The sequence below is a fragment of the Castor canadensis genome, chromosome 19 (assembly GCF_047511655.1).
Source record: "Castor canadensis chromosome 19, mCasCan1.hap1v2, whole genome shotgun sequence".
Taxonomy (NCBI): Eukaryota; Metazoa; Chordata; class Mammalia; order Rodentia; family Castoridae; genus Castor; species Castor canadensis.
Window position 1 is genome coordinate 43,196,132 of NC_133404.1, and position 26,994 is coordinate 43,223,125.

The window sequence follows — 26,994 nt, forward strand, 5'->3', positions numbered from 1 at the left end:
ATCTCTCAAAACTTGGACAAGATTTTACCTCCGTTCTCTCATCGCTTAAGTGGGGATACTTCATTGGACCCTCAGGAAGAGTGAATGAGATAACACCTGTAAAGTGCTTCGCTTAGTCACTGCTATTGTACAGTCTCAATGCATTATAGTCATCACTATTATTACTTGATATAGTGGTAGAACTAGGGTGACGTTTTTATTCTTTGATTGTGACTGAATTAATATAGTCATAAAGGTGTTTATATAGTCAATATTTTATTTTGTTTATTCATTTTTTTAGACATGGTCTCACTATGTAGTCCAGGCTGGCCTCAAATTTGAGATCCTCCCCACTCAGCCTCCCAAGCATCTGTGATTACAGGCATGCACCATTGCACCCAAGTTGAGTACAGCCATTTCAGGATTCTGAAATCTACCCCCTCAGTAGAAACAACTCATGCATTCCTTCCCACACAATACACCTGTGTCCAGAGCCTTCCATAGCTTCAGGATCCCTCTGCAGGACACCTGCCTCTTTAAGATGACAACACACCAATATGGGACTACTAGCCCCAGTCCCTTCAGTTTCCAATGTAGTCAAGACCCTGCCCTTAGAAAGGTGAGCTATAAACAATTTCCAACAGTTTCTACTGCCCTGTACCTTTTCCATCCAGGGATTTCCTGAGTCTGTCTGTCCTAGCTGCCTCTGGGAATTTTCATAGCATCCATCCATTTACTTCATCTTGACTGAGCACCTACTCTAAGCCAGTCTGTGTCCTCAGAAAATTTAATGAGCAAAATATAACATTACAAGGTATGAATAAATTACCATGAGATACTGACTCTTCCTGGACAAGACTGAAGAAAGAGGACATGTGAGCTGGGTCTTTGAGGAAGGAAGGTCATTTCCAGCAAACAGATAAGTGCATACTAAAGCATGGGGTATTAATGGGCATGAACCATACAAGAAATGACAGGGATATCCATGGCTGACTTGATAGCATGTGGTGGGAAGTGGCCAGGGCTAAGAGGGAAGTTGGGATTACACTGTGACAAACCTCAGGGTCTGGTAAAGAGTTTGGACTTCATTCTCAAGGCCAGAAAGAGCTGGTGGAGGTTTTGAAGTAGGAGGTGGCATGATCAAATTTACGTATTAAATCCACTAGCAGCAGTCAAAAGAATGGCCTGAAAGGACAGAGACTGGAGGCAAGAGAAGCGTAGCAGAAGGACCTACACAAGATAGGTTTTATCCAAGACCAAGCAAGGGGAGGAGGTGTCTTAATCAGCCTCCAGTAGGAAACTGAGTAAGAGGGAAGAGTCAGAGAACTCCTGCAATGCAGGTACCTGGGAAGCTACATCTGCTGGGGGAGAGACCAGTCATTAAGCAATCCAGCAGCCTTGAGCAGAGCTAGATCTCACTGGCTGCCTCCCAGCAGAATTCAACTCTGTGAGGCAAAAATAGAAACGACCACAAGCATCCTAGCCAGCTGCAAGTGCTCGTGGGCATCCCGGTTGTGCTGCCCAGATGCCCTGAGCTGCCACACGCTGATTCTCACCTTTACTGCTCTTGTTTTGGATGTGTAAGCAGGTGGATCTCCTCCACTAGACTATGGTCTTCAAGGCTAGGGTTCCTCCCCAGGTTTTTCTTGCTCTGTTTGGGCTCCATACTTGACAATCTTTCTTCTGGGCTCCAGTCTCACATTTATGTCTAGCAAGAAATAAATGAATTCCCAAACATGTCAAGCCAAAGTCTTAGAATCGAGTCTCATTCTGTCTGATTGGCCCATGTTGGGGCACAGGCCCTTTACTGATCCTATTACTGTGGCTAGGGGGAATGGAACATCCAACATGCAGCTCTGAGGTGAGGTGTGGAAGCCCCTTTTCACAGAGGGCCTTGGGCTGGGAATGGGAACAAACACCTACAGAAAAATTGAGGTAAACAGGTATGGAGTGGTGGTCAAAAATATCAGATGTCCACATGTAGTTACATTTGTTACCCAGTGCCAATTAGAGAGTAGACAGAGGAATTGTTGGATGAAAGAAAGTGGAGGACATAATCAAGCTATTCCTTGAGAGCTTGAAAGGATCAATCTGGAGAGCTGAAGAGTGGACACAATTCTGAGGATCCAAAGTATACACAGTGGAAATACATGCTTTAAACCAATTGTTCTCAACCTTGGCTCAGCATTAAAATCACCTAGGAAGTCTTGACAAAATACCAATGCCAGAGAGCGTAATTGGCTGGGTGATGCCCAGGCATCAGTAATCCTTTAAACGCCCCAGGTGATTCCAGGGTGCAGCCAAAAAAGAACTTCTGCTTTAAGCCTCCTAGTGTCCAAAAAGAAATAGACCACGATTCCCAGAGCCCCAGGAGTTTGGGAACTGGTGGGAACAAAAAGGAATATACCCTCATTCATTGGCTGAGAGTTGGGGCTCTACAGAAGAAGAAATCCAATTTGTAAAGCCAAGAAAGTGCAGTACAGCCTGTGAGCACAGGGCAGGAAGAATTAACTCTAAAGCCTGTTAGCTCTAAGAGACAGACACTGGAGCTCTCTGGATTATTTGTCTCTGATTGTTTGTATATCTGCAATAGCTGGGGTGGGTCAGGTTCAAACAGGTAAAGCTAAACTCCAGAGGCAGACTCAATAAGACCAGGGATGAATTAAGGTGGTGGAGTCCTATGTATCACTGAGATCCCCCACTGGAGATGCTGGGCAGAGGGTAAGCCTCTCAAGGAGATATGCATTGAATCCAGGATGGAATGGAGCAATCTCATCAGTCAGGTGACTTGAGTCAGATTTTGGATATGCTGAGAGCTGAGCAATGAATGAGAGGAGCCGTCATGGGCCTGGGGACATAGCTCACCTATAGAACATTTATCTAGCATGCTTCAGAACCTGGGTACAATCCCCAGCATTGGAAAACAGAGAGAGTGAGAGAGAGAGAGAGAGAGAGAGAGAGAGAGGAGAGATATATCTGGAACCATCGGCAAGACAGTATTTGAATGCAGGAGGAGCATGTTGAATGGATAACAGGCAAGGGATGAGGAAAGCATGGATGGAATTACCAGGGAGGAAAGGGAGCCTATAAAGATAAAAGAGAGGCCGTTAGTATCCTGAGAGCCATTCTGTTCTAGATATAGATCAATCCCCTTCAGTTTGATTTAGCTACATCGAATAGCAACTTTCTAAAAAGTGAAATTATTCTTTTCCAGTAAACTAAGAGCATACAAAAACAAACAAACAAAAATCAAATAATACAAAATAGAGACAAGTAGGCTTTCAATTCATTTCAATGTAGCAAATATTTACTGAACGCCTACTAAGTGCCAGATTAGCCGCAGATGGCTTGGCTGGCACAGTTAGCTTATCAGGCACACAGCCCCACTCCTACTTCCTTCCCAGCTCCATCTGGGAGACCTCAGTGGTTCTAGTTCCTAGAATCTTTGCCAGTTCCAAGTGAAGTCCCCCGGCAAATCTAGGGTCCTATTTGACAGCAGATGCCCAATGGACTTCTGGCTGTCCATTCTTCCTTACCTGTGGTAGGTACCTATGGCTTTGGATCCAAGGCCCACCATCAGCTTGTTCCCAGATCTCATGCAGGGCAGAGAAGCATGGTCTGGTCGTTGGCCCAGAAATGAGTACACAAAGGAGATGGTCATTTCTAGTCACCTCTCCATCCTCTAAGGCTATGGGTCTTTAGGAATTTCCTCTCTCATTTGGGAGTTGCAATTCCAGGAGAGTTGGCAGAAAATCACTTTAAATCAAGAAAAGACCTCTCTACTCAAAGTAAAAGACTGGTTAATCGTTTGTCACCACCTACCCACAGAGACTGCCCCTTTCACCATTTTCTTTGTAATTCCTTATTCCCTCATCCACCCGGCAAACACTTCGGTAGTATAAAGGTTGCTTCTTTAATACAACTTTCCTTTTATAAATTTGCTTCCTGTTACATATGATTTATTGTTCTTTTGCACATGACAGCTCTTCCATTTGCCTAATTCTCCAGTCTACTGATTCTTTACCTTCCTCAAAACCATCACAAAAACTGAGTGTTTGATCTACTTTACTCAGATATTTAGTTACTTAAGTCAAAGTTTCTCTATATAGCCCAGGCTGGCCTTAAACTTGAAATCCTCCTGCCTCAGCCTCCTGAATGCTGGGATTACAGGCATCAGACAACCCTTTAAATTCATGTGCTCCATTGCATTTATTGATTTACCACTTTGTAAACATTCCCCTCAGTTAGTTCTTAAGTATATTGTCTTCTGAACACATTGGTGTTTTTCTATATTGTATATTTATATATATAACTACAATGTAAAATGTAACATTTTAGTAATTTTTAAGTGTAGAATTAACTGTCATTAAGTATATTCATATACTTAATATGCAGTTCTAAACACTATCCCTCTCCAGAACTTTTTGATTATTCTGAACCAAAACAAACTTTTTTTAAATGCCTGGAAAGTAGGCATTAATTTATTTTTTTATGTGTGTGGGGGGCTGGGGGAGACAGGTTTTTGAACTCAGGTGTTGGCATCCTGGCAAGACATCCCCAACTGCACCACAGCATAGCAGAGAAGCAGAAAGGGAACTAGCTGGGTGCAAAAACCAAGAGTATGAGGTGGCACCTCTCTCTCTCTCTCTCTTTGCTGTGCTCTTTCTTTCTGTCTCTCTCACACATACATACTATGTGATGGGCCTAACAACCTACTCTCAGAACCAACTCACTCTGTAAGACCAGTATTAATCCCTTCTGAGATAGGGCCACCATGACCTAATTATCTTCCACCAGGCCCCAACTCTTAAAGCTCCACTACCTCTAGCATTATCATACTGGGAACCAAGCTTTCAGCATGTAAACACTTGGGGTACACAATCAAACTATATCCAAACCTCAGCAATGTCTCATCGTGTTGGGTAACATAGGGCACAGTCCTACCTACTCAGGAGATTTAGGCAAGAGGACCACTGAGCCCAGGAGTTTGAGACCAACCTGGCAACAAAGCAAGACCCCATCTCAAAACAAAACAACCACTGGCTATTTAGAGCAGATTAAGAGATTTTAAATAAAAGGCACCAAAATGCTACTAATATTAGCTCACCAAACTCTCTCTTCTAAGATTAGTCTAAAACAAGAATTCATGTATGAAAATGGAATAATGAAACCCATTACAATTGTTAAAAAGGGGGGATAAGAATAAGAAAACAGTGATAGAGGGAGCAAATATGAAGTACATTAAATGCATGTGTGGAACGAGCACGGTGAAACCCCTTCGTACTTTGTACAACTAATACACACTAATGGGCTGGTGGAGTGGCTCAAGTAGTAGAGCACCTGCTCAGCAAGCATGAGGCCCTGAGTTCAAACCCCAGTGCCACAAAAAAAAAAATACATATACTAATAGAAATGTTAATAAAAAATAAAACAGGAATAGAAAGGCTGACCTATAGAAAAGGGAGAAAACATTTATAAACTTATTCTAGCTAGGGCCAACATCAGGTTATGCCCTGACCTTGGCAGGAGAGGCTAACACCCCAAAGAAGACAAAAATGAGGTCCTTGTCATTTTTTTTTACATTATCACAAGACCCTGTGGCATCCCAAGATAGGCTATAGAACTTATTGGGCACAAAATCACTAGATGGAATGAACTGAGCCCATAACTAGTAAGATCCTTTGAACAATTTACCTCACCATTTGAATCGTGTTATTAAACACATTGAATCCTGATTCAGGAGTAGGGTATAAGAAACTGCATATCTTATAAGTGCCTGGAATCTTATGAAAGACAAATTCAGGAAAGAATGAACTGGCATGTTCCATTAGCAAGGAGGGGCTATAAGGTAAAGGCTCCCAGTCAGCCTTACCACCTTTTCCCAGGAGCTGCTCAGACCACTGTGCTGTTTTTACAAACCCTGGCAGGACCAAGTCTCCTGTGGACCTTCTGCTTCTGCACATCTGGCCCTTTCTTCTCCAAAATCCTCTATGCAGGGTCCCTACACTACTGCCTCTTATTTCTGCCTCTACTGCTGAAGGCCTTGGATGATCCCACATTCTGGCAGCCCCATCCCCTGGCTGGCTCCCTACAGTGGAGGGATGACAATGAGATGTCATCCGAATTTAGAACAAAAGAGCTATGTACTCATTGGCCAGGTATTCATTAGAGAATGACTGCAGCTTGCCAGTGACATCACAGTCTACCTTTGGATCCAGCTGGATCACTTTATGGAAATAACTTGGAAAGCTTATATCTACCAAATCTGAGGTCAATGTTTACAGCGGGAGACGCTGGATGCCAAACATAATAAATAATCAGAGTTTAACTTTCACCTTACAGCCCCTCTGATACAAGGCAGCTGAATGGAGCCTGGGAGACTTGATAATGTCACACTGCTCAGGGGCCCCATGCCTACATCCAGCACAACCCTAAGACAGATGACCACCTCCTTCTCATAACCACTCCAGAGTACAATATGTCAGAATAGGCAAACAGGCTGTTGGATACCATTTGAAGCCATGAAGGTGTGGTTTTGCTAAGAACATAATTTTTCAAGTAGCCCATTTATACTCACTCTGGAGAGTTTACATGAAGCAGTGTTTCCACAGGAGGTCGATAAGTGTTACACAATAAGCAAAGGTTCCAGGCTCCATACTTTTGGGAAACAGGAAGCCAAAAAATTGAAATAGGTTTCTTTACTACTTCGATATGGCAATGTAGATGTAAGAAACTCCAAGAACTGAATACAATGTACTATGTTTTCTCAACTAGGTGAGATTACGAGCAATGAAATCTTATGTCATTTTCCAGAGAACACATTTCAGGGAATGCTGAAATAAACAATAGTATTGTTCAGAGCCAACTTGGCTTATAAGAAATACCCAGTTGTACTTTGCTTGATCTCAGGTGAATAAATATCTTCTCTTGGCAACTGTCCTCTCTAACCACAAAGCACACTTCTCAGGGCTAAGTGGTAGAGTACAGTGGTAAAGCAAGCAGGCTATCTGGATTTTTATCTGGGCTCTCTACTTATTATCCACAGACACATTATCTACCTTCCCTGGGCCTCAGATTGTCCATCTGTTAGATGGACAGTGCTGGTACCTCCCCTCAAAGGTTGTGGTGAAGGTTACATGCAGGCAGGCACACACTGAGCAGTAGAGGCCCTATCTCCAGAAGGTATGTGAGTCTATCCCATGTCTGGACTTGATTTTCCAGCAGATCCACTAGCAGTCACGGTAGGGGCACAGTGGACTTGACCTTGGCAGTACAGTAGCATTGAAGGCAAACAGAAGATTAGAATAAACTGAGACGGGTGCCGTGGCTCACGCCTATAATCCTAGCTACTCAGGAGGCAGAGATCTGGAGGATTGAGGTTCAAAGCCAATCCGGGCAAATAGTTCAGGAGACCCTATCTCAAAAACACTTAACAGAAAAAAAGGGCTGGTGGATGGTTCAAGGTTTAGGCCCTGAGTTCAAGTCCCAGTACAGCAAAAAAAAAAAAAAAAGAAGAGAGCCCTATCAAGCTCAGAGTGTGTGGGAGGCAATATGGAGAAACAGTCTAGAATGACAGGCCCAGGATGGAGAAAGCATGCTAAAATGTAGACAAAGAGGAAAATAAATCTTGCCAGGCTGGGATGAAGCTCAGTGGTAGAGTGCCTACGGGGCCTTGGGTTCAATCTTTCAGATAGTATTAACTGTAAACTGTGATGCCTATGCATTTGTTCCCTAACTATCTTAGAAGGGTGACAATCTAAGATACTAGTCTGGACAACGTGCAATAGTGACTTTTAATGAGAAGTTTCCAGAGCAGGTGCCGATGGCTCACGACTGTAATCCTAGCTACTTAGGAGGCTGAGATTGGGAGGATCTCAGTTGGAGGCCAGCCCAAGCAAATAGTAAATGACACCCCATCTCCAAAATAACCAGAGCAAAAGGAACTGGAGGTATAGCTCATGAGGTAAAGTGCTTGCTTTACAAGTGTGAAGCCCTGGGGGCAGGGGGGAGAAATGACCCAAGCCTTGTATGCACATATGAATAATAAAAGAAAAAAAAAAAAACAAGTGTGAAGCCCTGAGTTCAAATGCCAGTCCCACCAAAAAAGTAAATAAATAAGAAGTCTCCAGCAGGAAAAGAAGGGTTGTCCAGCACTGTATTAAACAAAGGTGGGGAAGTAGTAAAATACCAATAACCAAGAGGAGGAGTGCAGAGGTCATTCTTGTGAACTCCCAGGGATGAAATGGAACCTCTCATTTGGTTTTGGCAGTACTGGGATGTGAACTCAGACTTCATGCTTGCTAGGCAGGTGTTCTACCACTTGAGCCCTTTTTGCTCTGGTTATTTGGAGATGGAATCTCACTTTTTGCTCAAGCCGACCTGGACTTCAATTCTACTATTTTACGCTTCCCACAGTAGCTGGGATGACAGGCTTGTGACAGCTCCTAGATTTTTCTGTTGAGATGGGTCTCCTGTGCTTATTTCTCCCATCTCTAGGATTATAGGCCTGAGCAACCACGGGCTCTCACTAGAATTTCAGTGGTCTCGCTGACCTTTCATGACTTTCATCCACTGGCAAGAGTTCCTTAGAAATGCTAGAGAGGCATCTCCTGCAGTCATCCTCAGAGTCATTTCACTTCCTCATGGTCGCACAAGGGCTGAGAATGAACTTACCAGATCAGTTCCACCGAAAGTAGCTCAGCTTCTTTAAAACCATAAAGTGATGAGTCTAAGAAGAACATTTGCAAGACAATCTGGTAAATCTGAACACCGTTCTTTGATAGTATTAAGGAATAACTTACTTTTTAGGAATTATAATACATTGGAAATAAGTTTATAAGGAGTCAGCTTTTAGAGAAAGGTAGTGAAATATTTACAACCTGCTCAGAAGTACATTAAGGAAGAAATGAAGTTGGAGTGGCAGGGAGTTTCGAGCTGTTAAAGCTGGATTGTAGGTAAGAGTGGTGGCTCACTATTCTCCCCTACTTTTGATATGCTGGGAATTTTCCATTAACACACCATGAAGCAGAGACATCTTGTTCTATAGATGGGTCATCGAATGTAAATTTGTAAATAGGCTTTTCGTCAAATATATACATATATATATAATTATGGTAAAACTCACACAACATAAAACTCACCACTTTAAAGTTGTGCTCAGTGGCTGTCAGCACATCCCAATGGATACAGTTCCACTACATTTTATCACCTCAAACGGGGCCCTACCCCTCAGAAAGAAGCCACTCCATTCTCTCCTCCTCCTCCTACCCTGGGCCACCAGCAATCTGCTTTCTGTGTCTATAGATTTGCCTATTTTGGATACTTCAAATCAATCCAACCTGTATTTCTTAGCCGGATGTGTGAATTAACCGGGATGGAACCAGGGCCTGGCGTATGCTAAAAACATACCACAGAGCCACATCCCCAGCCTCAACATATATTTTTTAATTTAAATTTTATTCACGTTATCACTAAAACAATCACAGGGTTTGAAATGCAAAAGGCACCAGACAGTATGCGGTGAACAGTTTCCTTCCCACCCTCAACCACACAATGCCCTTTCTTAAATAACTGCTTTCTTATGTGTTCTTATAGAAATAGGCAGAAAACCCTAAACATGAAAGCATTTGATGCCCCCACTCCAGAGGAGCTAATACAGAAACCCTAAAGCGACAGAGGTTATCATGAGAAGGGGATCAGGAACCAGTGTAAAGATCAGCTAGAGATGAATCAACGTGGGTCATAACACGTGTACACGAAAGCAATGCTAGGAATCTCTCTGTATAGCTGTCCTTAGCTCAACTAGCAAAAACACTTTGTCTTCCTTATTATGCTTGTGTCTTTTCTCCAACAAAATTAGTGATAAAGGCAGAACAGGACCTGCCTGGAAGTGAGGGGGGGAAGGAGGGAAAGGGTGGAGGAGGGGGGCAGGGGGGAGAAATGACCCAAACAATGTATGCACATGTGAATAAAAGAATTTAAAAAAGGTTAAAAAAATTGTTTTCCCCTTCTTTACACAAATGCTACTATTTTGCACACTGTTGTGTATGTTTCCAGTTAACATATCTTGAAGACTGGTCTATAACGACGAAAGAACTACTTCTTTTTATAACTGTATAGTATTCCATCGCTTCAGCCTATGCTTCACCCACTGTGTTCGGTAGGTTGGAGCTACACAAATGGATACAATATGGTCCTTTCCCAGGCGGTTCAGCACATAAAAACTACTTTCTTGTGACAAACGTGGACCAATGAACTGGAAGCTTCAGCTTTGAGGCCGATTAATCTCAGCTACCTCGATAGCCAGCTATCCAAAAGGGGAAAAGATACCTAAAATGAAGTGTTTGAGGTGTTGGCGGTGCAGCTCAGTGGCAGAGTGCATGCTGAGCATGTGGTGGGCCTTGCCTTTGACCCCTAGCTCCTAAAAGTTAAAAAACAAGTGTGGGGGGAGGGAGACCTAAGACATTGCTGGCAAAGGTGGCCACAGTCACTGCTCCCCTCCACCTGGCCCTCTAAGACACACATGGTAGCATCATTTGTTTCCTCTTTTATTTTTGTCCAGATCAGAAAAGGCAGGGATTTCACTGGAAATTTAAAAAGTACACAGAGAAATAGGGAATTCATCCATAGTTGTTAGTAAGCATCTTAAATAGCTGCTTACAACTGTACTGCACTGATATAGCATAACTTTCTAAGTGATTCCTCATTCATGTTTGCATTTTAGAGATCCAGGAATGAAGCTACAAGAAATACTTACTTTTAAGGAACAAAAGAGACACCTGAGAGCGTACAATGAAGGAGACAGGTGAGTCATGAAGCCAGATGTGCACATTTGAAAATGATATGGCATTGCCACCACAGTACTGGATAGGATAGGGAGGATACAAGAATAGAAAAAGCTGGGCATTAGTGGTCAGGCCTGTAATCCTAGCTATTTGGGAGGCTGAGATCAGGAGGATTGCAGTTTGAGGCCAGCCCAGGCAAATAGTATGTGAGACCCCCCCATCTCCAAAATAACCAGAGCAAAATGGACTGGAGGTGTGGCTCAAGCAGTAGAGCACCACACCTGCTTTGCAAGTGAAGAGAGCGAGAGAGAGAGAGACAGAGAGAGAGAATACCTGACAGTTAAGATTTGAGGGATTACAACAATCACTGGACAGTAAAAATAAAAAATAAAAGCCCTGCAAATTAAGTCAAGAGACATTTGCCTAATAGAGTAGAACGTTTGTGTCCTAACACCTACAGAGGACACCTGCCAAGTGCATGCAATGAATGTCGGATTGAACACAGGGCAGGACAAAAGGGTGGGAGAGGCCTGTGGAGTGGAATACAGTGATACCTGAGCACTGTGACTGAGGGGTCAAGACTCAACATTCAGCAGTAATTGAAGCTACAGGAATAGGCACCTTTCACGTGCAGGACGTGCAGAATGAGAAGAGGCCAACGGCAGAGCCTTGGGCACCTGGACCTCAGGGACAGCAGTGTCATGGCAAGGCCTCCTCCACTTCAGACCGCAAACTCCAGGCAGGGGAAGGCAGAGCTGTCAGGAGCGGATAGAGGAAATTTGGGGGTAATTAAGTCAGCAGATGATTTGAGAGGGCCCAAGGGAAGACCCATGTTTTGGGTCTTCCCTAAGAAGAGGTCTCTTTTCACCAGCAACCTTGTCACTAGGGCTCTGACAAATAGACAGGACACTTCCTTTCCAAACACTGTAATGTTCACTGAAAATGGACCCAGTAGTGTGTCTCACACTACCTTCAGGACTAAATTGGACTCTACTGACTCAGACTGCTTTTTTATCTCCATTCTAATCCTTGTCTGCCATACAACTCAGTTCTTTTTAGTGGAGAATCTATTTCAGGGGCCGGTGGTGGACAGTCCATAGTTGTGTATGCGATTATTCTCTAGGCATAGTGCAACCCCTTATAGCAAAAGAGAACACACAAATGAACTAGAGTGTCATCTTAGTAGGCATGTCCTGAGCTGAATCTCCTTTAGAATGAAGTCAGCTGTGTGAAGGAAGAAATCCACACAAGCCGCCTCTTCTCCAGTCCTGCCAGGTGGCTTGGCATAGAGCTGGTGCCCAGAAACAGCCATGAACCAAGCTAAGATGTGGCCAGGCTTCTGCTGTTCAAAAATGGCAAAGATAAACAAGTCTTATCCCTGGCAAAATTCAATTCTGTTTGGCACATATTTATTAAACAACAACTGTGCTCCAGAGCTCATGCTGGGGATTTGGAGGAGGAAGGACAGAGTCTATGGCTTCCAGTAGTGCTTGGATACCCAATAGGAGTAAAGGAGGACCCTGGATCATTGAGAAGTATGCCATTCAGAGGGAAGGTATATCTCTCATTTAAAATAAATAGACTGGTCGTCTGGCTTACTGAGAATATCATAAGCTCGGTTAACGTAAGTCAATTCTTGATAATCAGCAATCCTGGCTTTGTGGACCCTGCTTGGGTGCTTGCCACAGGTGCAAGATAGTTCAAATCATTTTGGAGAAAGGAGAGTGAGCTCATGTGCTCCTTCTTGCAATCCTAACCTCTTACCAGGCTCTAAGGCATGGTTCTTATTTCAAACACACCAGTGATTTCTGTCCTTTCTCTCTCAAGAATTCTGAACCAAAGCTGGGTGCTGGTGGCTCATACCTGTAATCCTAGCTACTTGGTATACTTAGATTGGGAGGATTGCAGTTTGAAGCCAACTGGGCAAACAGTTTGCAAGACCCATTCTCCAAAAAACCAGAGCAAGGACTGGTGGAGTGGCTCAAGTGGTAGAGAGTCTGCCTAGCAAGTGTGAGGCCCTGAGTTCAAACCCTAGTACCACCAAAGGATAAAATAGAATAAAATAAATTTAAAAAAAAACAGAGCAAAATGGACTGAAGGCATGACTCAAGTGGTAGAGTGCCTGCTTTGCAAACACGAAGCAGGAACTCTACCACCAAAAAAAAAAAAAAAAAGGATTCTGAACCAGGTGTGTGTGTGTGTATGACAGAAAGAGAGAGACAGAGTGTGTGCTGAGCTGTTGGGGAAGCAGAGCTATGAATGGTACCATTTTATTACCATTTTATTTTTATTTTAACGTCACTTTCTAATAAATTTTAGTAACTCTAGCACTGAGGGCTCCTAGCCTGGGTAGCTAGTCAGCTTTCCTCTGCTGTTGCACTTTAAACACAACTTTTACTGTGGAGTTATTTAAAAGTTCAAATAGATTTTAGAGGATTCCTGGAAGCAGAAACTGCTACTTTTGCTGTTAAACTCTGACTCTATAGAATCAGTCCAGGTCTGGACCAGTGCCTCAAAACTCTATCTCCTGGAAGGAGAACACTGATATGGAGTGGAGAGGAAACCAGTTCTTTCTGCCACAGCCACTGTTGATACCATGCCCACAGTCTTTCTAAGAAGTATACCAGGAAGCAGACTACTCAAAGTTAGATGTCTGGACACTAAGATTTTAATTAATTCCTGCCCTTGAAGTCAAAATATTCTCTTCTGTGCCCTGTGACCACTACCCTGTGTTTTCACCCAAGTGCTCCAAGCTCACATATTAGAGCTTGATCCAGAGCTCCTTCCCCCTACACACTGTATTTCCTTCCTCTTTCTCTCTCTTAGGCATAATGTACATGCCAGTGTAAGAAGGTTCATGATTCTTGGTAAATTTATGGAGTTGTGCAACTATCACCACCATCAGTTTGAGAATATTTCTATCACCAAAAAAAGAATTCTTCATACTCATTTGTAGTCAATCTCTCTCCTACCCTTCACCCCAGGCAATCATGGGTCTGCTTTCTATCTCTCTCAAGAGCTTCTTTTGTGGTCAGAATTTTGGCCCTGATCATCTAAAAACTCCTGCACCTCTACCTGAGAATGGGGTGGCCCTCTAGCTAAGAATATAAAGTTCATTCTTCATGTTTACAATACAGTGCAATTTTATGCCTGTGTCTCAGGAGGCCATGGCCAGTCTGCCCTCAGAAGGCATCCAAGTGTACATACATAGAAAATTCCTAGGCCCTATAGTCAAGGAGCAGGGAAATGGAGATTGCCTCTGGTGCTGGGACAGCAGGATGTGGATTTTAGTCCCAAGTGAGATGGTCTCCTGAGGAGAATGATTACTTTACATGGAGGTACAATTTGGTTTTGGGCAGAAAGCAGTGAACCCACAGCTCTGTATATTTTCGGATCGGGTGGACTTTCTACTCTTGGTGAACTTTCAAGATGAGCTAAGACTTGGGGACATCTCCATGGAGTACAAAAGACACAGGCGGGTCTCATGTCCTTTGCCCTGCTTTTCTCTCTTTTCAGGAATACACTAAAGTAAAAATCACCATGAACTGAGTCTAGGTTGTCACTTGAACCCTGACAGACTCCAAGTTCTGGCTCAAGTAGTGTGTAGTATGAAAGCAAATGGATCCTGCTCCAATCAACGCCCTAGAACACCTGTTTCATAAGCTCTTCTCAGAGCAATCTGTATTAACCTGCACAGCTCCTATTTCTCCTAACTACAGCTCAAAAGTGTTGTTCTGCAGGTTCCTTAGTCATTCTATGGGCATGGCACAGGCTTTGGACAAGGTGCCTGTCATTTCTAAGCCTAGGTAGGTGGTTTGTTGTTAGAAAAAAGGAGATAATATACATACAAAGCTTTGCCTGGTGCCTGGCAGGCAGTAAATGCCCAGGGGCAGTGGTAGTAATGTTCAGATTTTGGCATTACATTTTCATAGGACTATGGCAAAATGTTTGCCTAGGAAGCTCTGTCTATTCAAATCAGCCAAATCAGAGTGTTTTATTTTGCTGTGGAAAACAGTAAGGAACTAACATTTTGTTAATGCTTATAGACTAGACTGTATAAACAGGCATCTTGTTTCAGAAATCAGGAAACTGAGCCTGAGAAAAGTATCTTGGTCAAAGTCACTCAGGTTGTCTGCATCTAAAGCCAATGCCCTTGCCACATAAAATGCTGAAGATCTCCATGGAGCAAAAACCTTGTGAGGGGGCAGGCTCCTACTTGCTAGGGGAAAACAGAGTCAGCAGTCAACAAGTGCAATTGGAGTACACTGAAAGCTGAGGAGATGTGGATTTCTCTAGTGAGTCTGGATCACTGCTCATATTCCCAATATGTCAGGGATGATATCCACAGGGTTATGGTTAGGGTTAGGCCCAAGGGAACTTGGGAAAGGACTAGTCAAGAGCTCTGTTAATTGGCCTGCTGGGATATGTGGTAGCATTTGGAGCCTTTTTCCATATTCAAAGGAAAGGTCAATCTTCATCCTCTGCAACATCTCACTTTTGGCAATCCTTAGATAGATAGATAGATAGATAGATAGATAGACAGATAGATAAAGTCCCTCTCTACTTACATATCCAGTTAGAATTACCTTTCCTGCACCCCATTATGTTGTCATGCACTATTTTATAATAATGCATGTATTACATCATAACTATTTTCTAGTTGACTCTTTGTTAGATCTTAACTTTTGTGTTCCACATTTTTTGAATTTTCCCAACTCCCCTGACACTAAGTCTAGAGATATAATGGATGTCAACAAATGTCTGTGGAGTAAAAGTAGGTAAGACCACAAATCTTATGAATCTTTAGCGTGGGGAGGCTTTTTCTCAGAGTTCCATCCTGAACAGAAATAAAATATTAAATAAATAGCCCAGCTTTGTATTTAGCTTATGGAAATGAGCAAATTAAAGTGACATGCTAAAGGAAACAAGTCATTCTGCTGCAGAGAAATAATGTGCTTGCAGCTCACTCCTAGCCAGTGCGGCTTAGTCATAGCGAGGTTGCTAAGCACCTTCCTAAAAGCTCTCATGGTTGGATTGGAGGTGTGGCTCAAGCAGTAGAGCACCTGCGTTGTAACAAGAAGCTCTGAGTTCAAACCTCAGTCCCACCAAAAAGAAAAAAAAAAGCTCTCATGGCATATGTTATCAGAGAGGACATATGGAGCCTACTAGTGGGTGCAAAGGGGTGCCTATGACTACTGGATCATAGCTTTGCTTATGTTCCCAATCCCTTTAGAGGATTCTCCTCCATTTTGACTCAGTTTCTTAAATGTTTACCTCTGTATTTGCCAACTGTTTGAATTGGTGCCTCAACTGTTATGGCCATCTGGTCAGAGAGAACTTCTGGATTATGTCACAAGTTTTGGAATCTCAAACAATACAGTTTTGGAGTTGAAGGCAACCTTAGAAATCAGCAAGGCTCAGCCCGTAATTCATACACTCACAAACGTTGTTCAACTGCTTCACGTGTGTCAGCACTAGCACTAGGTGCTACAGTTGCACAGACATTCGTCACACCTGGACCCAGGGCTCCTAGAACTTATCCTCTAGCAGAGAAGATGGATATTAAACACATTTGATAAAGTAATGTGGATGCCGTTCTGATAAATGGGTGTCCAGAGAACAGATACGTTATGCAAAGGAGGTGAGATGAGACTTTATACATGGTTGGGTGACTACTGAGTGGAAAAGAAATGGGAAAAGGTTAGTGAAATGTAAACCTGGAGAAGGCGGCAGGGGCCAAATCAATAAAAATTTACTGAGCACCAACTATGCTCAGGTTGCCAGACCGTAATTGCTAAAGCCATGAAAGACACAGCCTTACACTCAAGGAGTGTCTGGATGGACATTTCACTGCAGTAAAAGAGTAACTATATATGCGAAAGATACAAAAGAAGAAATAATTAGCTCTCCCTGGAAGTGGGGACAAGTGAGGGTATATTATGCAAGGCCACCTGAAGTTAGAATAGGCTAAGGCTCACCAGGTAGACCTGAGTGGGAAGGGCACTGCAATCAGAAGGACGGTGTGTATACAACAGAGCATGAAGTCTTCCAGAATCTGACAGTTTGATGAGAGTGCATGCATTTGGCTCATTAGGGGGTGGCAGGTGATGAGACTAGACAGGACAGAACTAAACTTGGTTTTTGCAGTGCTGGGGATCAATTTTTGAGGGCCTTGTGCACACTAGGTAAATGCTCTACCACTAAGCTATGCCTTCAGCCCTAGGGCTTACTCTGGATGGCTGTGACTTCTATACCAAGGACGGTGAACTCTATCCTAGAACCAACTGGGTATCCCTGAAAGGAGCTGGGGATGTAGCTCAATTGGTAGATCTCTTGCCTAGAATGTGAGGCCCTAAGTTTGATTTCCTTCAGCACACACAAAAAAGGAGAAATCACAGAAAGGGTGAATAAAGGTACAGATGTAATCAAGTTTGTGTTCCAGAAAGAACCTACCATGAGCTGGCTGGTAGACAGATATACATGAAGTTACTGCATTATCAATTATTTTCTGTGTGTTTTATAATAACAAAATAAAAACACTTTACTAGCATGTGGAAGAGGGTCTGGAGCAGAGCAAGGCTGATACAGGGACCAGTTAGAGGCTATCGCCATGTTCTATGTGAGGTGGTGAGTGCTAGAACTAAGAGAGTGACGCAAAGGAAAGGGAAGTGGACCAACAGAAGAGATGATCAGGAACTGAAATACACAGGACTTGGGGAGGGTGAGAAACAGGATACCTGCTAGGTTTTCAGCATGGGTAATGGCACGAGAGGGAACATTCTTTGAAATGGAAATGGTGGCAGATATACAAGTTCAAAAAGCAAGATAAAGGGGACTAAGGAAGAAAGGAAAAAAATAAAGCTGATGAACCAATTTGGGTTATAATACACATATACATGGAAATGTCACAGTATAACTCCCTATATAGCTATCTTAAACAAACAAAAATATCTTTTTTCAAAAATGAAGGACAGAAAGGTAAAACAGGTCCTGTCTGAGGGCTGGTACCAGTGGGATGGGGGAAGGTTATAAGGAAGGAGTTTAGGAGGGTGAATGTAGAGAAAATATTATGTACTCATGTATGAAAATGGAAAAATGAGACTTGTTGAAACTATTCCAGGAATGGGGTGGGGGGAGAGGGAGGATAAAGGAGGATGATGGAGGGGGTGAATTCAACTATGATATATTGCACGAACTTTTGTAAATGTCACAGTGTACCCCCAGCACAACACTAACATGATAATAAAAAAATAAGAGGAAAGAGAAATGCACATTTAGACATATACTGTAGATACCTATTGGACCTCCAGACAAAAATTTCCAGTAATCAGGAGTGTTTATGAGTCTTGAGCTCAGATGTAATGGATGGCTGGAGATATCTACTGTTGAGTCATGAGCACACAGATAGAAGATGGAGACACAGAGACAATTACACAGGTAATACTAGGAGTACAGACAGGGTTGTGGGGACACCTACATTAAAGGGACAACAGAGGAGTGAGGAGTCGGCCAAGGACGTAAGAATAGAGAAGTATGTCTGTATTATGATGTTTTGAGGTCTTAAAAATACTTTTCTGGGGCTGGTGAAGTAGCTCAGTGGTCAAGTGTTTGCCTAACATGCACGAGGCCCTGGGTTCAATCCCCAGTACCACAAAACAAAAACAAAAAAGCAAACAAATAAACAAGAAACCGTTGGTGACTTGGGAGAGATCAAGAGTTTCTCCTTCCCTGGTCTAGTCAATTCTTAAAAGATAAAGGGAACAAGCCAGGAGCAAATCTTCAATGTGCACACTAACCATCTACCTGGCCCCTGCAACCCACACAATATTCCTGTCTCAGTCACCCCTGGGCCAGCACTAAACCACTAGGCTCCACTGCTATAGTTTAGCGCCCTCTGGAACTATTCACCCTTGCCTTTTCTCAGAAATCCCAGTAAACACTGTGGCCTACTGTTTTTCCCTTGCTCCTGTCTTCTGCCTCCTGACTATCCTTGTGTCTTTCCCACATGGTCCTGAGAAAGGCTGGAAGTTGGAAAAGTTTAGGGCTCATGTAGGTTGCCTGGGGTTGGCCCAGACCACCCTCACCTGGCTGGGAACTACCCATGCCCCTCCCCACTTGTTCATTATTGGATGGGAATCTCCTGGGTTTGCCCTCCCTGTGCGTTAGTGTAGGTTTTAAAAGCACCTGAAAAAGAAAAGCATGCTCTCTCTGCCAGCAGCCTCCACCTGCACCCACCATGTTCCCTTTGTATTTCCTTTCCTAACTTTTAATAAACCCCATTTACACCCATGTGTTCTGCTTGGATTCTTCCACACAGGAATGCAAGGACCAAGGTCTTCTGAAAACACTGTATGCTGTTAACAGTCATATGTGGGGTACCATGCCTTCTGTCAGTAGCACTTGTATCATAAACTTTGTTTTTCAGAGTCTTTCCTGTGCCTCACCTTGTGGCCACACCTGACTAGCACATGAAAGAATGGGTCATATCACAATACAGAACAATAAGAAACATTGGCCCAGGGCAGAGGAGAAAGGCTTTAAGAAGGAAGGCAATTAAAGTGTCAAATGCTGCACAGACAGGAAATAAAGTGAAGCTAGATGGGAGTGTTGAATTTGGCCTGGGTAAACTCTTTCCTAGTGAACTTTGCCAGAGTGGCTTCAGTGGAGAGTCTGAGAACAGACACCTGACTGCAGTGAACAGAAAAGGTAGAAGCAGGATAAACTGCAGGTGTGGAGTATTGTTTGCAGAAGACTCCCTTCTTCGGGGAAAGGAGATAGTTAGAGGAGAGCACAAGATCAAGGGCATGGTATCAGTTTTGTTTTGAGACTGAAGAAACTTGAGCAAGTCTGGAAGTGGGAGCAGCAAATAAGGAGAATTGAAAACAGACAAGAAGGAAGAAACAATGACAGGAATAACGTGAGAGAAGGGATGGTGCACTGATCAAAAACACAGGCAGCAGCAAGACTGCTGACAAAAGGTGAAAAAGAGGCAGAATGAGGTAAAACTAGGTGTGGGGATGGTATATCAAGGGAAATAATACTGAAGCCTCAATTTTATCTGCAAAAGAAGATGCAAAATGAGTTTAAACCCCAGTCCTACCAAAAAAAATTACAGATGAATTAGTTCATTCTCTCTAGGGATGACCTGCTTTCACTCTATTGAAAGTGTATTCCTTTCCTAATAAACTTTATCACTTTCACTTAAAAACAAGCAACAGCAAAATGAGAAAAACTAAGGCCCAGCATTAGTGACTTGCCTGCTAACCCACAGGGAGTAAGACTTTAATTCAAATTTCCTGACTTCTTGCCAGGGTCTCTATTCCCTACACACACTCCATACACACATACCGAAGATGCTTGCATCTCTTGAACATGTGTTTTAAGATGGGGTTTTTTGTGTCTTCTTTTAAAAGATTACTAGGCAAGGCCAGCTTTACACAAGGACAGAAAAGCCACCTGTTCCCCAAAACAGTAAGTTTACCAAGACCCTTGGATTGAGACCTGAGAGACTTGCCTCTGAAAATGGGGGAAACAGTGTAAGTTCACCCTCAGAAAATACCCTGATTTACTCCTGGCACTTACGAGTATTTAGGAACTGCTTCTAACATTCAAGCAGTTATTATTCTGGAAAATTATGTGGAAGACAGAATATGGTGGTATGGGGGAAGGGGTGATGAGAGTAAGTTCTGACCAAGTCTACTGATCTCTCTGCACATTTCCTAGGTCCTTCTTAAATGCATGTTTTATGAAGAGGTGGACAGGGCCAAGACACTGAAATAAGTAACAAGAACTAACCAATAAAGAAATCAACCACAAAAACAAATGAAAGAAGGATACTAAAGACAAGTCATCTTTTGGCCTTGGATGGGCCCTGTCAAATGAAATAGGAAGCCCAGGTACAAACTGTATTCCAGCCTTGGGAGGCAAAGGCAGGAGGATTGGTGAGTTTGAGGCCAGCCTTGGCTACATAGCAAGACTGTATCTGAAACAAACAACAACAAAAAAAACCAGAAGAATAGGCAGATATTGCACATCTTGAGACCAATTCACTTCCACTTAGCCATCTGCACCACTTTATACACACCGGATGCTGGGACAGAGAGGAAACACAATCACGTTTAAGAATTGGGAAACACCTTGGTCCAACCCATTAAGAACACTTCATAGCTTTTCCACCTCCAAGATTTTATCTTCCCTTCATCTATGATGTATTCTATGATATCACCTGGCTTCCACAGTGAATAGTGGTGCTCAGGTGGCAAACCAGCTTGCAACTAGTTTACTTCTTAGGGGTCCTTTAAAAAGACCCCTTCTCAAATGACTCCTTATGTGGGAGAACACCTGAGGTGAACTGGGTTAGGATTTTGTAACCTAATTTGATTTTGATTAGGATCAAAACAACTCCATGTTGCTAGAACTGTGGCTCAAGTGGTAGAGTACCTGCCTGGCAAGAACAAGGTCCTAAGTTTAAAGCTCAGTATCAGGAAAAACAAAAACAAAAACAAAAAAACAACCCACAAAAACACCCAAAACTCCATGCAATTAAAGTCACAAGAATACAGATATGAATTTAAACCAATGCCTCATAAAACTTGAAATATCTTCATGGAAACATTTATGCAACTTATAACTGTAAATTATTAGCATCATGTAGCATCTTTCTTTACTTCAGCCTAAAGTACTTTTTGAATGCAATAGTTCTCACAATATCCTTACATAGTAGAGAGCCAGCACGGATATTTATTCCTATTTTGATGAAAATATGAGGCCAGGGAAAGATGACCAGTTTTGCCCATATTAGAAAAAAATAAGGGTGTCATTTAAAATTTCTGTTTAGTAATTTATAGTTTCATCCATGTGCTTGGCTGTGTGGAGGATGTTCAATGTTTGTGGAGAAAGGGAAAGAGGAAGGTAGTTTGAGTAACACAATATGAACATAAAACAAGGCATGATGGTACATGCCTATAATTCCAGCTACACAAGAGGCAGAGATGGGAAGATTGTGGTTTGAGGCCAGCTTTGGCAAAAAAGCATGAGACCCTACCTGAAAAATAAACTAAAAGCAAAAAGGGTTTGAGGCATAGCTCAAGTGGTAGAGCACTTGCACAGCAAGCACAAAGCCCTGAGTTCAAACCACACACACACACACACACACACACACACACACACACACACAAATAGAAGAACAACTTGAGAGTCTGTAATTCTCACTCAAGCTATTGGCACAGAAGTTCAGTTTTGCCAGTAGACACTGTTAAGGAACTACAAACTCAAGATGTATCTGACTTGTTTCAGAAGTTAAGAGATTTCTTTAATTAGGTAAGATGACTGATGTTGAGACTCCTGATAGGAATGCAAAGTGTGAGGGACTTCTTCTGAGGAAACCGGCTGACATGAAAATCATGCTCACAAATTCCCCGATGATGCTGGCCAAAGTAGTAGTCCATTACCCTCTGTCCCCCTGACTGCTCTTCATAGCACAAACGTACACGTCAAAAACTCTATCTTCCCATGAGGATGTAAGCTCCATGAGGGCAGGGCTGTTATGCTTGGTTCACTGATGCTCTCAAGGTCGAGAACAGTGCCTAGCAAATAACAAACGTTCAAAAATATTTGCTAAATCAACAAAGAATTCCTATGGCTCCAGTTCTGCTACTGATCAGTTTCATGACCTTGGAAGTCATTTCATTTCTTGAGTGTCAAAAACAAGTGTCCAATCAGATAAGCTCTTTCTTTGATTGTTATGTATGCAATGAACTTTAAGTATGAGCCAAAGTAAGCTAGAGTGCAGCGCATAACTGCCATGTGCTCTGCCTGCCCAGAACCTTTTTTTTTTTTTTTTTAAAGAGAAGTCTTTAGTTACTTGTTCTACAAATAAAGCTGGCTTCGTTGGTTGCCTTTTTGTGATTAGTTCAAGAGACCAAATCCCACTCTTCCAATTCTTCCTTGGCTTCAACCCAGGCTGGAGCTGCCAAGTGGTGGTGGTGACAGCCATGGGGTGGGGGACAGCAGCCACAAATGCAGTTGAATTACCCAAGACAGCCTTGATCTTTAAAGGACTTTTAAAATTCTGTCTCTTCAGGTGTATTTGGTTGCCACAGACAAAGCCAGGACTCACTTGTACCCACTGATGACAGAATAGGGTACTGGTAAGTAACCAATCTGTAGACAAACAATGGCATCGTTGTGGACACCATCTAAGAAGTGAGAATGAGGGTTCCTCTGTGAGGACAAGCACTGCAGGGTTGTAGATGCTGCTGTTGTCCAACACCTGCTGCAGATCTAATCCAAAGGAGAAGGGGAAGTGCTCAGTGTGTTCAATGGTGTGCCTCTCACTGGCTCCCACTCTGTCTCCAGGCTTTGTCAGCTGGCACACCGCTCAAGATCTCAGCAACGCCTTGGCAATTTTAGTAGTGGTGATGACTAAAGTCTGGAAGGAGGAGGTCTCCTCAGGCCAGTGTTCTGGGTTGGCACAGTGACTTCATATGGGGCAGGGGCACCAGCTTGGGTGGCAGCTGGCACCGTATTTGACAGACGCATGCCCCTGATCTGTGAGGTCCTCTTTGAGCACATTGTCCTAGACATGAGGCACCATTTTTCCAGAGCTGGCTATTTCCCAAGGCCACTAACATTATAGTGTTCTTATCCATTAGCTCCACAGCCTTCTCTCAGAGGGATATGTGAATCTGCTGCATCTTCTTAGAACCTACATCGAAGCATTTTGGATTATCGTACAAAAGTTGAATGATCTTAAGGAAACAGCTGGATTCCAGGTCACCCTGTCTTCCCTGGGCATCATGGCAGTGTGTTAATAGATGATATCACTCTGATGAGGATGCCTGGTGAGAAGGGCACCCAGCACCTTTGGAATACCCTTTTACTGTTTTAAGAGTTTGAGACCTTAGAGTCCTGACTCTTCAAGGAGGAAACTAGAAGCTCACTCATTCAGCCTTCTCTTAAGCTAGGAACTGGCCATATGACTTGAGTTGTACCTATGACATATACATTTGAGAGGGTTTTTTAGTGGTGAGCAATAAGAAGAAACAGGTAATTTGTGGAGTTCACTTCTTTGCAGGGAGAGTTCCTGCCTTCTAGGGCTCTACCCTAACTGTAGAGTGGAATTTTGGGCTGGTGTGGTCTTGAGGTGTGACTGGGGTTTGGGTGATGTTGCTCGCTCTAAGACACTCATCTCCTAAGATTCTGAGTTGCCTCATATCTTGTCATTAATCACTTTCTGGTACACTGCCTAGATTAGGTTCTGATGTTTGCAACTAAGAACCATGATATAAGGAAACACAAACATAATGTTGAGAGCAACAAATGGTTGGCTTTATTTGGGGTCAGTCAGGAGAAGCCTCATGGATTGAGGCAGTTTTGAGTGTGAGTAGGATGTCAACACATGCAGATGGGAGAATGGACACTCTAGGTGGAAAGGATGACTTATCCCTAAGGGGACATAAAGACACATTATCAGCAGGTATAGGGAAAAACAAGTAGTCTAATGTGGCTTAAGATTTTGGGAACAGGGAATGAGAAGGAGAAGGAGTTTCATTGAGGACACAGGTTTTTTGAAATACCACAGACCCAATCCAAATCCGGCTGTGCCCTTGGATAGATTACATAACCTCTTAACCTTCAGTTTTCTCATCTTTAAAGTGTTTATTGTCTGCTTCTGCCTCATTGCATCTCTGAAAGCAAAATGGGTCATCAGCAGCTCTAGTGGAGCCACTTGTGAAAATATGGCCAGGGTTCTCACTTTTGCACTCTGCTCAAATCAGCACAGTCTGATCCAGAAATAAGGCCTCAACATGTGCTGGCAGTGTGTCCATCAGTGTGAGAAGAAGCCAGGCTTAATTAAGCTGGACTAAGTGAACTAATCCAAGAAATTCACCCAATGAATGACATCATGCTAGCACTTTGTACATGAAAAAAAAATTTTTTAATTGAAAACCATACAAAGTAGTTGGCCGTTGTTCAAGATCACTTACAGCCTCTGAAAGCAGGGCTCTTTTCATGCTAGGATTCCCCAGGACCTTGTTCTTGTCTGTTGTCTCCAGATCATCGGGTCAAACCAATGCTTAAAGTTATGGCAAATGTGCCCAGCTGGTGGGGATGTAAAATGGCATGATTGCTATCCTCAAAAATTAATACTAGATTTACCAGCAATTTTAGGTATATATCCAAAAGAATTGAAAGCAGGAACTTGAACAGATGTTTATACATTTCTCTTCACAGAATTTATAATATCCAATGGATGGAATTAGCCCAAGTGTCCATAAATAGATGAATAGGTAAACAAAATATGGTATAAGTCTACAATGGAAAAGTAGTCACCCTTAGAAAGGAAGGAAATTCTGACATGCTACAATGTGAATGACTAGAAGAAATTACATTAAGTGAAATAAGCCAACCACAAAAAGATGCATGACTTCACTTATTTGACGTACTACCATAGTCAAATTCATAGAAAGCAGAATGGTGGTTGCTGAGGGATAGGGGGAGAGCGAATAGGGAATTCTTGCTTAAAGAATACAAAGTTTCAATTTGGGAAGATAGGAAAAGTTATGGAGCTGGGCTGTGTTTGGTGCCTGTAATCCTACCTATTCAGGAAGTGGATAGAGATTGGGAGGACTAAAATTCAAGCCCAGTTTGGGCAAAAAGCGGGGTGCAGGGGCAAGTACCCGCCATCCCAACTACACAAGGAGTGTTAAATAGGAGCATCATGGTCCAGGCTGGTTTGGGCATAAACACAAGACCCTATCTCTAAAAGAGCTGAAGTAAGAAGGACTGGGGGTGTGGCCCAAGTGGGAGGGTGCCTGCCTAGCAAGCAAGCCCAAGGCCCCAAGTTCATACCCCAGTAACGTCAAAAAGAAAGTTCTGCAGACAGATAGTGGTGATGGTAGCAAAACAAGTACTAATGTCACTGTACTACTATACATTTAAAAATAGTTAACTTTATGTTATACATATTTTACCACAATTCAAAAACAGGTCTTTTAAAGTCAAGCAAAATGTTTACAACTACTAGGAAAAACTGTAGAAATAACCTGGCATATTTCCATAGGAGTGTTCTATGTTAAAAAAAGAAAACTTCAATTTTTTTCAAAACTAAGAAAAAGAAATGATGGGGGTTTGAACCTTCGTATCACTGTATGGGGCTTCTTGAAGTTGGCTGGAGGTCACTTAACATAAATGAAAAGCGACACGACCACTCTGGAACTTCTGCTCAGTGTGCCTTGCAGAATGGATGAAAACAAACCTGGTGACCCACAGAACCTTGCTTGTGTTTTCTGTTAAAAAAATGATGACTGTCCTAACAAATATGGAGAAAAGACACTAATGAGAAATGGGATCCTGTGTACGTTACTGTTGGCAGAGAGGTAAAGAAGTTCCTGGCTTTCTAAAAGAGGGCATCAGGAAGGAGACAAAGTCTGCAAACTGAGATGCCGTGCTTCCAGGACAACTGATGCTCCAATCAGATGTGTTGCACATCAATGTTAATGAAGCTGTCATTTTCCATGGGGGCTCCAGGGAGAATGCATTTCCCCGTTTACTGGAAAGTTTGTGCCACTTTGTTGGAGAACTCAACCTGTTTGAATAATTACATTTGATGATAACCATAGAGCCCCTTTACCACGCACCATTTGCTTGGAATTTCATACACCTACTCAGCATATTACAAAATTCTTCCTGTAAGATTGCTGGGTCTCAGAAACTATTTACAGATTGAAGCAATAAATGCAAGAATTTTTCTTTAGACATATAATGTATGACAACAGGGACATGTTTCTGAAAGCGGTGTTGAAAATGGGAGTCCACATTACTGAAAAAGATGAGTCTTGGGAAGGAAAGGAGAATGAATGCTTATCAAGAGCTTCTGCAGCTCTCTAAGTGTTGTGCGGTCCAGAGATGTAGTTACAGAGAAGGACCAGACTAATGCACCTGATAGCAAACAGGAAGTGAAGTGCTGTCACAGCCGGGGCTCTAGGGGAACACATTTACCTGCTCCTCAGTGTGACCATAGGAACACAATGGAGATACTATCTACAAATATCTCCAAAAAGCCAACATTGCCTAACCCTACTAATGTGTCAAGTACTGACTATTTGTTGGAAGAGCCCTTGTCTAAATTACCCAGTCACCTTGAGCTCAGAGTAAAGATGTACGGAGGCGAGGTGTCAAGTCTAGAAGAGATATTCCAACTGCACTGATACAATGCCAAATTAAAACA

The 26,994-nt window shown here is 42.8% G+C and overlaps 1 protein-coding gene and 1 pseudogene across 1 annotated transcript in view; both read right to left on the reverse strand.

Moving 5' to 3' along the window:
• The window catches only part of Homer2 (homer scaffold protein 2), a 138,871-nt gene that overhangs the window by 103,356 nt on the left and 8,521 nt on the right, over positions 1–26,994 (reverse strand). The gene's annotated exons all lie outside the window — the stretch shown is intronic.
• Positions 21,910–23,559, reverse strand: LOC109693969 (large ribosomal subunit protein uL10 pseudogene; annotated as a pseudogene).